The sequence below is a fragment of the Lepidochelys kempii genome, chromosome 4 (assembly GCF_965140285.1).
Source record: "Lepidochelys kempii isolate rLepKem1 chromosome 4, rLepKem1.hap1, whole genome shotgun sequence".
NCBI classification, from domain to species: domain Eukaryota; kingdom Metazoa; phylum Chordata; order Testudines; family Cheloniidae; genus Lepidochelys; species Lepidochelys kempii.
This window is the reverse complement of record NC_136383.1, coordinates 19,318,394-19,328,621: the sequence shown is the minus strand read 5'-3', so window position 1 is coordinate 19,328,621 and position 10,228 is coordinate 19,318,394. Positions and strand designations below refer to the sequence as shown.

Genomic DNA, 10,228 nt, shown 5'->3' with positions numbered 1-10,228 from the left:
TTTAATGATCTCGAGTAGATTTTTATGTTTGAAGGCACTTCCTGTATCACCATTTTCCTAACTTCAAGCTGAGGTTTTGCTATAGTAAGAATGCTAATGTCACCACGATCAGGGCTGCCAAACATGGGTTTTCCTCATAGGTGTCCCTTCCAAGTAATCAACTGCTCTAACCCTGGTAATCAGCTGATTAGCAATGAGAGTATAGGTCACAATGTGGGCTTACATAATATTTATGTTTAGAACACCTGATATTTGTATGATATTTATACCCCTGAATCATCTGATCTGAATAATGGTCTATTGCACCTTTCCTCAAACTTGCTTGAGACCTCAGGACTTTGACAGGCTCTGGACATCACTCTCTTAACTTTTAGTTGTCTCCAGGGGGAAACAGTGGCCTGCTGTAGGGTTTCTGAGGAACAGCTGACTCCATTATTTACTGTCTTTGAGATAAGTGGCTAGCAGGTCTACTACCTCTTCAGCCCTGCCAGATCCACCCAATTATGTCTTGAAGTGAAGAAGTGTCTTCTTCCTTGTTCTATAGAACAGGACCAGGAAACACATCTCTAGTTCTCATTCAATTTTCTCTCTAAGTCCTCTAAAGCTGGGTGGGCTCTGAGACCTGGTGGGAAATTACCTTTTAGTGCTAAGGTGATTAGGAATCTTACCAGACTCCTACTCCTACCCACCCGCCTCCCCAGTAAAAGTAAATCAGAGAGATCTAAACACTAAAGAAATTCAGACATGTGCAAGTGGGTGCAACTGCACTGTAGTTTGTGACATTTCAGAACTTGCAGTGGTCTGATTTTGGTTCTAATGTGGTTGTCATGGTTCTTCACTGAACTACAGATTTCTCTGTGGAAGAGGTAATAAACACAGATCCTGAAAGCAAAAATATCCATAACTTGCACAACTGTTTATTTCATTAAGACACTGAGCCATAAGGAGTCAGAGTTTGAGCTGAAGTACATCAGTGTAGCTCTGTAGACTTCAGTGGAGTTATGTTGATTTATACCAACTGAGGATCTGGTCTGAAACTTGCAAATTACACCTGTCTGTAATATAACACCTAAAAACTCTGCTTTTGGGATCATTTCTATATTTCAGTTTGTAACAAGATTAGTTGTATTAACTTTTTTAAGCTATGGGAAAATCTGTTTCTTCCATTCTGCAAATTTTCCCCATGCTGTATTAAACACAGGTTAGAAAAGAGTCAGGAAAAATTGTTTTCTTAGGTTGTTCAGTAGGGATTTTGATTATATTTCACTCATGAAATTTTTTTGTTCACATTTTCTGTCTCATATTGGAGTGGTTGACAAGTTATAATTAGGTATGGCACGACTTAGTTACCTTTTTCATTCAACTTTATCACAACGATCATGCTGTAAATTCATACCTTTTTTTACAAAGTATACAAAGCATAATTTTGCAATCCAGTTAGAAATAGAGAATCAACAGGTTAGAAAAACAGGTGGAAAAAGTTGGTCTCAATTTATACAACATATAAAGAAACTAAACATAAGAAATCTTACCAGTTTGCAGTCCTGAAGTGTACAGCCTAGTTAAAAGAAGTCAGTGGACACAGATTTAATAGTTTTGCTTGCTCACTGTCATCCTACTGGAATATAAACTCTCTTTTCACCCTCCAGTAGCCAATCATCACCTTGCCTGTGTGATGTCAGCAAGTGGACTCTCACCATAAAACCCCCCAGTTTCAACATTTTTCTAGACACAGATTTAGTTTATAAACATAAAGCTCTGTTCTAGTGCCAAGAGGGTTGTATCGTTTCATTTAATTAAAGGTCTCGTGTAAGATGAAGGGTTTGGATGCTGAGATGTATAATAATGTTCTGAATATAAATTAAAACAAATATTGGGAATTCTGTTTTAAGGGCTTTTTCTCTTTCTTTTTTGGAAAATGTTATATACAAAAGAAGTGGAAACACAACAGTCCTGATTCTCTTCTCACTTAACACCAGCATCAATCTGGTTTAAGGCTAGTGTGAGAGGACTATTCGGTCACAAATAGTGTCATTTGTGCTGATATAGCTCATGAATATGAATTAAACACAGCATATATATTATACGAAGCCAGATGCTCACCATAGTTCTGCTACTTTACACCTTTGGAGAACCTGGCCCATTTTACTGTTTTATAGAAAGAAAGGAAGAAAACTGTTACTATCAACCATTGGATACCATACAATGTACATAGAAAGAAAAAGGAGTACTTGTGGCACCTTAGAGACTAAGAAATTTGTTTATCAACTCAAAGAATCCCAAAGCACTTTACAAACTATACACAGAGATCACTTGACCCACTGCTGAAAAGCAGTTACTTCTCAGGTGAAACGTGGCAATTGTTTGATGGTGTACTGCAAAGCTAAACAACTGTTTAGAACCTAATGTGAAGAACAGCTTATGCAACGGAAAGTACAGGGGGAAGCTAAATAGGCAGAATGTAGTTATTCAAGTTAGAATTTGGTCAGGACACCAGAGTTAGCAACCCTACTCTTGAAGAAATGTCTTCAGATCTATGACCACAAGTGGTCAGGACCTTAGTTTTATGGCTCATGTGAAAGATGCCACCTACTGCAGCGGTGTCCATTAACACCATGATAGGGTACTGGTTCATTACTGACTCAGAGGGTAAATGACCACCTACTGAATTACTAGCACCACTTCCAACAGCCGCTAAGTGTTCGTTGGTGGTCTTCCATGAAAGCACTGTCCAGGCTGGATTTTACACTCATGAAGCACTTCAGTGTGTTGGCATGAGTGTTGGCTTGTCTCTGACCAAAGGCTAACCTTACAATAAACAGTGAGGACCACTTAAGAGATGACTGCCCTAACAGATGCTGATATCCCAATGTGGTGGTCACACGGTATGGGTTGAGGTATCTGGAAAAGGGGTTACATTCATCTGTTTTAGTGCTAAGACTTTAGTAGCAAAATATGGAGGGCTGGATTCTACAATTGGCTGTGAGGAGCCAAACCTGGTGGTTATTACTGATACCAGGAAGGACAAAGAGGCAAAGCATGAGAGTGTAACTATATGTACAGGATAGCATTCAGTTATTTATTAGTGATGCAGTGCAGTCCAATTGGGTGACTTTTAGGGGAATTAGAGGGGTCAGGTATCTGCAGTCAGGAGGGTATTGCACACCACCAAAGAGAGAGGAAATCCTTGAACAATGGACTGGACTCAGACTGGAATCAAGTGGCAGGAAGGACTAGCTGACATTGCTTGAAGGAGGGGGTTTTACTAACTGAATAATTAAGACAGATCTTTTTCTCTCAGGAAGTCAAGATGCTGACAAGGAGAGGCAATTACAGGTATGTTTGTTATCCCTAATTCTCCAGGGCAGAGCTGATTTTATACTTTTTGTGGATGTTGGGGCTTAAAATGTGCCCATTACCCTGGGCAAAGCAGACTAGCAATATTTGAAATGGACATCTGATATCGAATGAATTGTCCGGCCCATCCCTGGGTGTGTCTGATATCAGTTATCTAATACAATGGCAATGTTTATTATATGTGCACAAAGTGTGGGTGTGTATGTGCTTTTGTTTGCTCTTTAGGGCCTTATTCAGGCAAAAGTCACATTCATTTAAATAATCATAAATACCAATTTTAAAAATTAAACTCTATATTTCTTGGTGGGTTGTGGGGGGGAGTTGAGTAAAGCAAGGGGGCTGGTGGTTTTCCTTCACCCCTTGGGCTAAATCCAGGACTGGTGTAAATTAGCACCTCTCCATTGTCTTCAATGGAACTCCACTAATTCATATCAGCTGAGGATCTGGCTTCTTTTTCTTTCTTTCTTTTTCTTTCTCTACCCTTCCCTTTTTCTAAATCTTTTTCAACACCAGTTTCTCTTCAAACTGATTCTTTAATACATCTTTGAATCTTCAAAGTTTTTACTTTCTAAATCCATTCTCTTTTTTTATCTCCGCAAAATATATTTATTTATTTTGGGTCTTTTATTCTCTGACTTATTTTTCCTGTTGGCATTTTCTCTTTTATGGTGTGTCCCCCCTGGGGCTGGGAGGAGTGATGCCCAGAGTGGGCAGACAGACTTGTGCTAGCTCTGTTTGAGCTAGTGTCTTAAAAATAGCCACATGGCTGTGGCAGCTCAGGCTAGTGCAATGTTCACACTGCAATTTTGTCTGCCTACCCTCGCTGGGAGTCATACCGCCCTTGGGGTGAAATCCTGAGAGGTGCTGAGCACCTGCAATGCCTATCGATTTGAGAATCAAGGCTCTCAGATTTGAGGTTTAATAGGACTTGTCATTCTGGATCAGATCCCAAGTCCATGTAGTATACATTTGTTTCTAATCACCTCTCTCTTCCCTCATGTTAACCCACTCCTGTCTCTGTTAGATGTCCTTTCACTCCTCCTTTCTGGATAAATTATGTGCAATTGTATAATGGGGTTGCTTGTGATGTAGGGTGCTCAACAGCTGGCGGGGAGGCTCACTTCTGGTTTTTCTTATGTTCCTAAGCTCATGCTTCAGGTTTCAGCTGGCCACCTGCAGGGGTCAGGAAGGGATTCCCCTCCACACAATGTATTCTTGGTGTGTTTTTAATCTCCTTTTTCTGAAGCATCCTGGGGGCCACAACTAGACACTGGACATTAGCTGGGAAGAGTCTGGGCTCTGAGGTAGCGTCAAGTATCCTCTCTCTCTCAGGTGCTTGGTTCTTGCTTGCTTCGTTCTTGCTCCCATGCTCAGGGTCTAACTGATCACCACATGTAGGGTCAGGAAGGAATTTTTCCCAGGTCACATTGGCACTGACCTTGGCGGTTGTTCGCCTTCCTCTGCAGCATGTGGCAGAATTAACTGGGTATATGTCACTTAATCATTTCCGTGCCATTGTGGGGGTCTGGTGCACCTGGGTCACTCCTGTTCTCTGCCTATGGCACACAATGGTCTAGTTGCTGTAAACTGGAATACTTTGGTTTAATTTCAATTTCAGTTTTTCCATTTAGTGTGCTGGTGCTAATGGTGGCCTGTGATGTGCAGATCAGACTAGATGATCTGTGGGTCCCTTCTGGCCTTCAACTCTGACTCTCTGGGTATGTCGGTAGTGTAGATGCTCAAGTCCTAGGTTACCAAACCCAGCATCTGCTAACATGAGTAGGGCTATCGCAGGGCTTATGCTGCAATAGAGTTACAACTTCCTTCTTTATCTGGGCCTGATCCAAAGCTTACTGAAGTCAGTGGAAGCCATTGATTGCAGGGCTTTGAGTCAGGCTTCTTCTCTTCTGTTGCTCTCTCTCTCCCCCTTTCTACTTTCCCACACTCTCTTTCCCCATCCTTCTTTTCCATTCCCTGCCTCCCTCATTTTTTCCCCTTTCTTTCCTTTCCTCACTCTCGTGATTGGGCCAAAGGTGCTCCAAGACCCAGTCTAGCCAAAGAATGAATCCTTGTTCCAAGCTGATTTGGGGCAGACAGGCCCCTCATCTCTTGCTGACATAGAAGTTCAATTCCATCATGCAGTCTCCTTTGTGCTTCACATTTGCTTCCAGACAGTGTTCGGTGCCCAGTTGAGAGCAGGGGCCATGAGTAGGAAAGAGTTGCATGATCTGCCGCTGAAAACATTTATAAGCATCAGTGAAGTGTAGCAATTTGGGTAACTAGGCCGTTTCTCGTATGGCCACAGACATCTTCCCCCACCCCACCCGCAGAACATTGATAAGGGAGCTAGACATTTGAGGAACTACTTGGCAGAGCTGGCCACATTTAGAGGAGTAAACCAATTCATCTATAGTAAGGATCAATTTGAACAGCTGCCTCTCTCTCAAACTTGAACCCAAACTGTGCTCAGATCTGGGGGTTTAGATCAGGACCAAAGTTTCCAACTTTTGCCCTGACACACTTTGAAAACGTAATGCACTAGCTACTGACTGTAACTTTTGTTTATTTTTATTTCAGCTGTGATAGCTGTAAGGTGGCTAGCACTGAATATGAACCTCTGGCTGACTAGGCACAGATTGGGAGCACTAGTATAGAAGCCACGGTGATGACACTGTGATGGATACTCTCCAAACCAGCAAAGCAAACACCAGTGTGACTGCCACCTAATGAAAAAGAGCCAAAGAAAAGAATCAAATGTTTTGAATTCATGGCAAACTGGAAAGCTCCTTCTGGCAGGAAAACCTAGATTATGTCACTTAAAATTCCTAAAGACCGGCTGTTTCCCCTGGGCTACGTTGTAAACACCTGGGTTGGACATTAGGAAGCTAAAGTTTAGTTTTTAAATTGGTTTTGTTTATTTTGAGTAGGAACATTCCTGCGAGGAGTTTGCTGGTGCTGGTGTTATTGTACTGAGTCTGTTAGGTGAGTTAAGGTACCACGGAAAACCTATGGGAGTAGGGAGTGTGACTTTGTAGGTGCCTTTTGAAAGAAGCAATTATACTACCCTGTTAATCTATCATTCCTTAAGAGTAATTGTCTTGCTAAACTTTTCCCTATATATTTTTACTATCTCTTGAAGTGCCAGTGTGACTATTGTTGTAGCTCTTACATTACTTTGACTGTCTATGGAATATTTTACCTGCTTTTCCAGATTTTTGTACGTATACAGTTAAGGGATTCTTGTATAAACCAGGTCTCATTAGCATGCTCTGTACCAGTCTGAAGCAAGAAGGTGAAAGGGACTTTGGATCACAGACTAAAGACTAAGCTTTTCAGTTCCTTTCCAAGGACAGCTTATGAAATCCTAGAACATCAAGAAAACATCTCAGTAGTTTTAATTTTAACTCCTTATTTTCTGGAAGCAGGATATTCAAAGTATGCCTACATTTTAAACAAAACCTTTATAATCGATGAAAGCAGGAGTCCCCAGCAAATTATCGGACAAGGATTGGAAGGCTTGTAAATATTTGATATTAGTGAATTGTAGGGATATTAGTTAAATTGTGATTTGTTTTCCCTATTTCTATTTTTTGACAAAATAGTGGAAAACTAAGCAGAGGTGGCCTGGCCAGTACGAGCACAGACTATTGCCACGTTGTTGTAGTTTAATCATCAAGCAAAATTGGATGGGTTTTAAAGTAAATGTCTGTAAACCTCGTAAGTATGTACACTCATTACAGGTCCCCTGGATATTGTTAAAGGAGCATCTGGTGAGGCTGAGGGGAAAATTTTCTTCAAATGATCTGATCATTAGTGAACATTGGAATGGTTAGGTGGTATTAAAGAATCAGGAGGGGCCACATTACAAAATGAAATTTGGGATATTCCAATATTCTCCTGGGTAAGGGACTGAACTTTATCTAATATCTAAACCCATTTCAAGGAAAAAGGGATTAACTGAGGGAAGAAACCCCAGTGATATTCTAGGTAATCTTTCCTCAGAAAGGGTCAACACGACTGATTTCATTATAGAACTGAACTTCTAGCCGTGACTAAAGTACTTTTGCATAATTGGTAGAGCAAAAGATGGGTCAGTTTCCATTTGGTAATTAAAGTGTTAATTCATTCCTTAAAAACTGACAGATTCTACTGTAGAGCAGCTCCACTAAAGGCAAGAAATCTTTGATGCGTTAATAAGAAGAAAATTAAATGGAATGTAGACGATGAGGAAAAAATTGGAGCTGCCAAAGTTTGAATTAACAGAGTAAGAGAAAAGCTCTTTAAGGTTTTAAATGAGGCAACTTCATTTTAATCAGTTGATTTGCAAATTCCCTGAGAAACAGGCTAATCTTCCATTTATTTTTAGTAGGAATTTTGCTACAGTAATTATAGGACTACAGTATTGCAACCCCAAGCATTTACAAAACATAAATCGGGCCCCCAGAAGATCGTGAGATCGGCTTAAAAATCACGGTTGGTTTTTTTTATAATAAATTTTAGGTCCTTTTAATTTGCCTTCTGGGTTTTGAGTTTCTAAGTACCTGGATCAAGTTTTCAAGCTTTTCTCTGGAACCATGAAGACTAGAAGGTTTTTTAAATGAAAGCTGAGATTGTCACCTAATCACATGTCTCTAGGAGCTGGAGCTTTAAGAAACACAGCAAATATCGCAAAACTGGTGCTAAAATTGTGCATTTTGGCAACAGTGGGACTAAAGAATCAGTTTCTTGGTGATGATTACTAATGTATAGAAGGAGTATAAGTTACCAAGTTATGAAAACTGGTATGAGTTATTTCTGATATAAAAACAGGCCTTAGTGCAGGATAGTTAGAGCCTAAAACCAGAGACCCAGTTTGATAATATGGCTTCAAAACATAATACTAGTATCCAGGAGAAGAAGAAATTTTATTTATTCTTCATCATCTCCAAACCTAAACTCTTGAGAATTTACACCAGGATTTTCAGAGGAGCCTAAACTAGTAAGTTCGGCACCTAACTTGAAATTTCATGGGAGTTGGACACTTAATTTTGAAAATGTCAGCTTATGGGTCTTTCTCTGGGTTACAACCTTTCCTCCAGATCTAAATGTTCATTATTATTCAAAAATGAACTTTCTTAGTCATTCTGGTGTCCAAGATTGTTTCACCATGTAAACCAGTGCATTTATACATATTCTGCTCCCAAGTGGACTGTCAATGTAAACTTTAGCCATTCATCTTAATGAAGTATGAATTTCAAAGCCTAGCGAAGACCCAGTGTGCTACTGTAATGAACTTTAATTACAAAGCAGAGCTAGAGCTGGTTTGGGTTTTGATGGAAGCCTCAGGCCAGAAAAACCCACAAAATCAAAAGCAGACCCTGTTATCTGATGCCAGCTCAGCAGACTTAAGTAGGGAAAAAGCCAGGCATAGCAGCTGTTTTTCACCTTTTATGAAACACTTGTTCAAGAGATGTGCCATTTAGCCTCTGAGTGCCAATCAACGTGTCGTTGCTGTGGTTTCCAGATGGTAGAACTGTATGAACATCTGAACATTCCCCACCCTTTGTTAAAAATGGAAAATTCTCAGAGGCAAATTTTTATTTTCCACATAATTGGTCTCAGCACATAGTGTAGCAAGACCATTCGTTTCTCATTCAGTACCACGAGGTTGGCTTAATGGAACTGGTCCTCCACAGTCTACTCTAACAGTATCTTCTAGGAGTAGATAGGCAGAAATCTTCCCATTTCAGTTCAGCAGCTACTCCACTGAGGGCTTGCCTACACAGTGCCTACAATGCACGCTAGAGGGGTGTGAATTCTAAAGCTCACCAACATGTTGCATGCAAACTGGCCCGTGTGGACCCTGCTGGGACAAATAGTAGTGCACTCCATTATCATGCACTATTAGCGTGCATCATCAGGGTCTACATAGACCAGTTAGTGCACAGTGCATTGGTGTGCTTTAGCAATCACACCCTTCTAGTGCGCATTGATGCATCGTGTAGACAAGTCCATAGTCCCACTTTTTGGCCTCAAGTCTTCTTATTTATAGTATAAAATGCTGCATTAGATTGATAAAAGCCATATAAATATGTTGCCCCTTTCTTTCTCTACCAAGAATTGATTAGCAGAATAACCCTCTCTAAGGTCTTGATTCAGCAAAGCGCTTGGGAACATGCTTAACATTTGAGCACAGGTTTTTGGTGTTTTGCTGAATTGGGGACTAAACTGCATATTCCTAATTCTTTTAAAAAATTATATCTTAGCTCATTAATTTACATGTAAAAGCAAACAACTTCCTGCAAAAATATTTGGCAGATAATGGAGATCAAGCTAATAATAAAATTTCAGTCTACATTATGTGACTTTCTAATAGTTTGGGAGCATTGTGTCAAATGACATTTGTATTGGGTTTCCCAGTTTTAACTTAAAAACAAAACGAACAAAAAAACCCACATAGAGGCAAAAATTTGAGATTGGATTTGTATGAAATCTGTTCCCCAAATACCAAAATGTACAATACTAGCAATGTTAAAAAGTAGTTTTTGGTGGTGGGGATTGGTTGGCCCTGAAGGCACCTCACCGACCCAGGTAGCTCATCTCAGGGGTACCTATTCAGCAAAGCATTTTAGCACATGGTTAAATTGAATTGGAGCCAGGGAATGTTGGGATAATGGAGGGAAACAATTTTTGTATGTAAATAAAGGAGCCTATTAAAAAAAAAACTAAGAAAAGATTTCTGGTGTCAAAAGATGAATCAGAATTTTTCTACAAGTAGACATCTACATTTTGGCCATGATCCAGCAAAGCACGTAAATAGTCAGCATGCTGGATTAGCATCTATGTTCATATTTTCGTCAAGAGGGCAGGAGAAGATGAGTGCCCGTAGAAG

The 10,228-nt window shown here is 40.1% G+C and overlaps 1 long non-coding RNA gene across 1 annotated transcript in view; it reads left to right on the top strand.

Annotated features, from left to right (window-relative positions):
• The window catches only part of LOC140910216 (uncharacterized), a 46,702-nt gene extending 40,208 nt beyond the window's left edge, over window positions 1-6,494 (top strand). The window contains exons 2-3 of the long non-coding RNA XR_012158462.1: window positions 3,302-3,336; window positions 5,935-6,494. This is a non-coding gene — a long non-coding RNA (uncharacterized LOC140910216). The remainder of the gene's footprint in view (window positions 1-3,301; window positions 3,337-5,934) is intronic.
• Window positions 6,495-10,228: the final 3,734 nt, after the last annotated feature.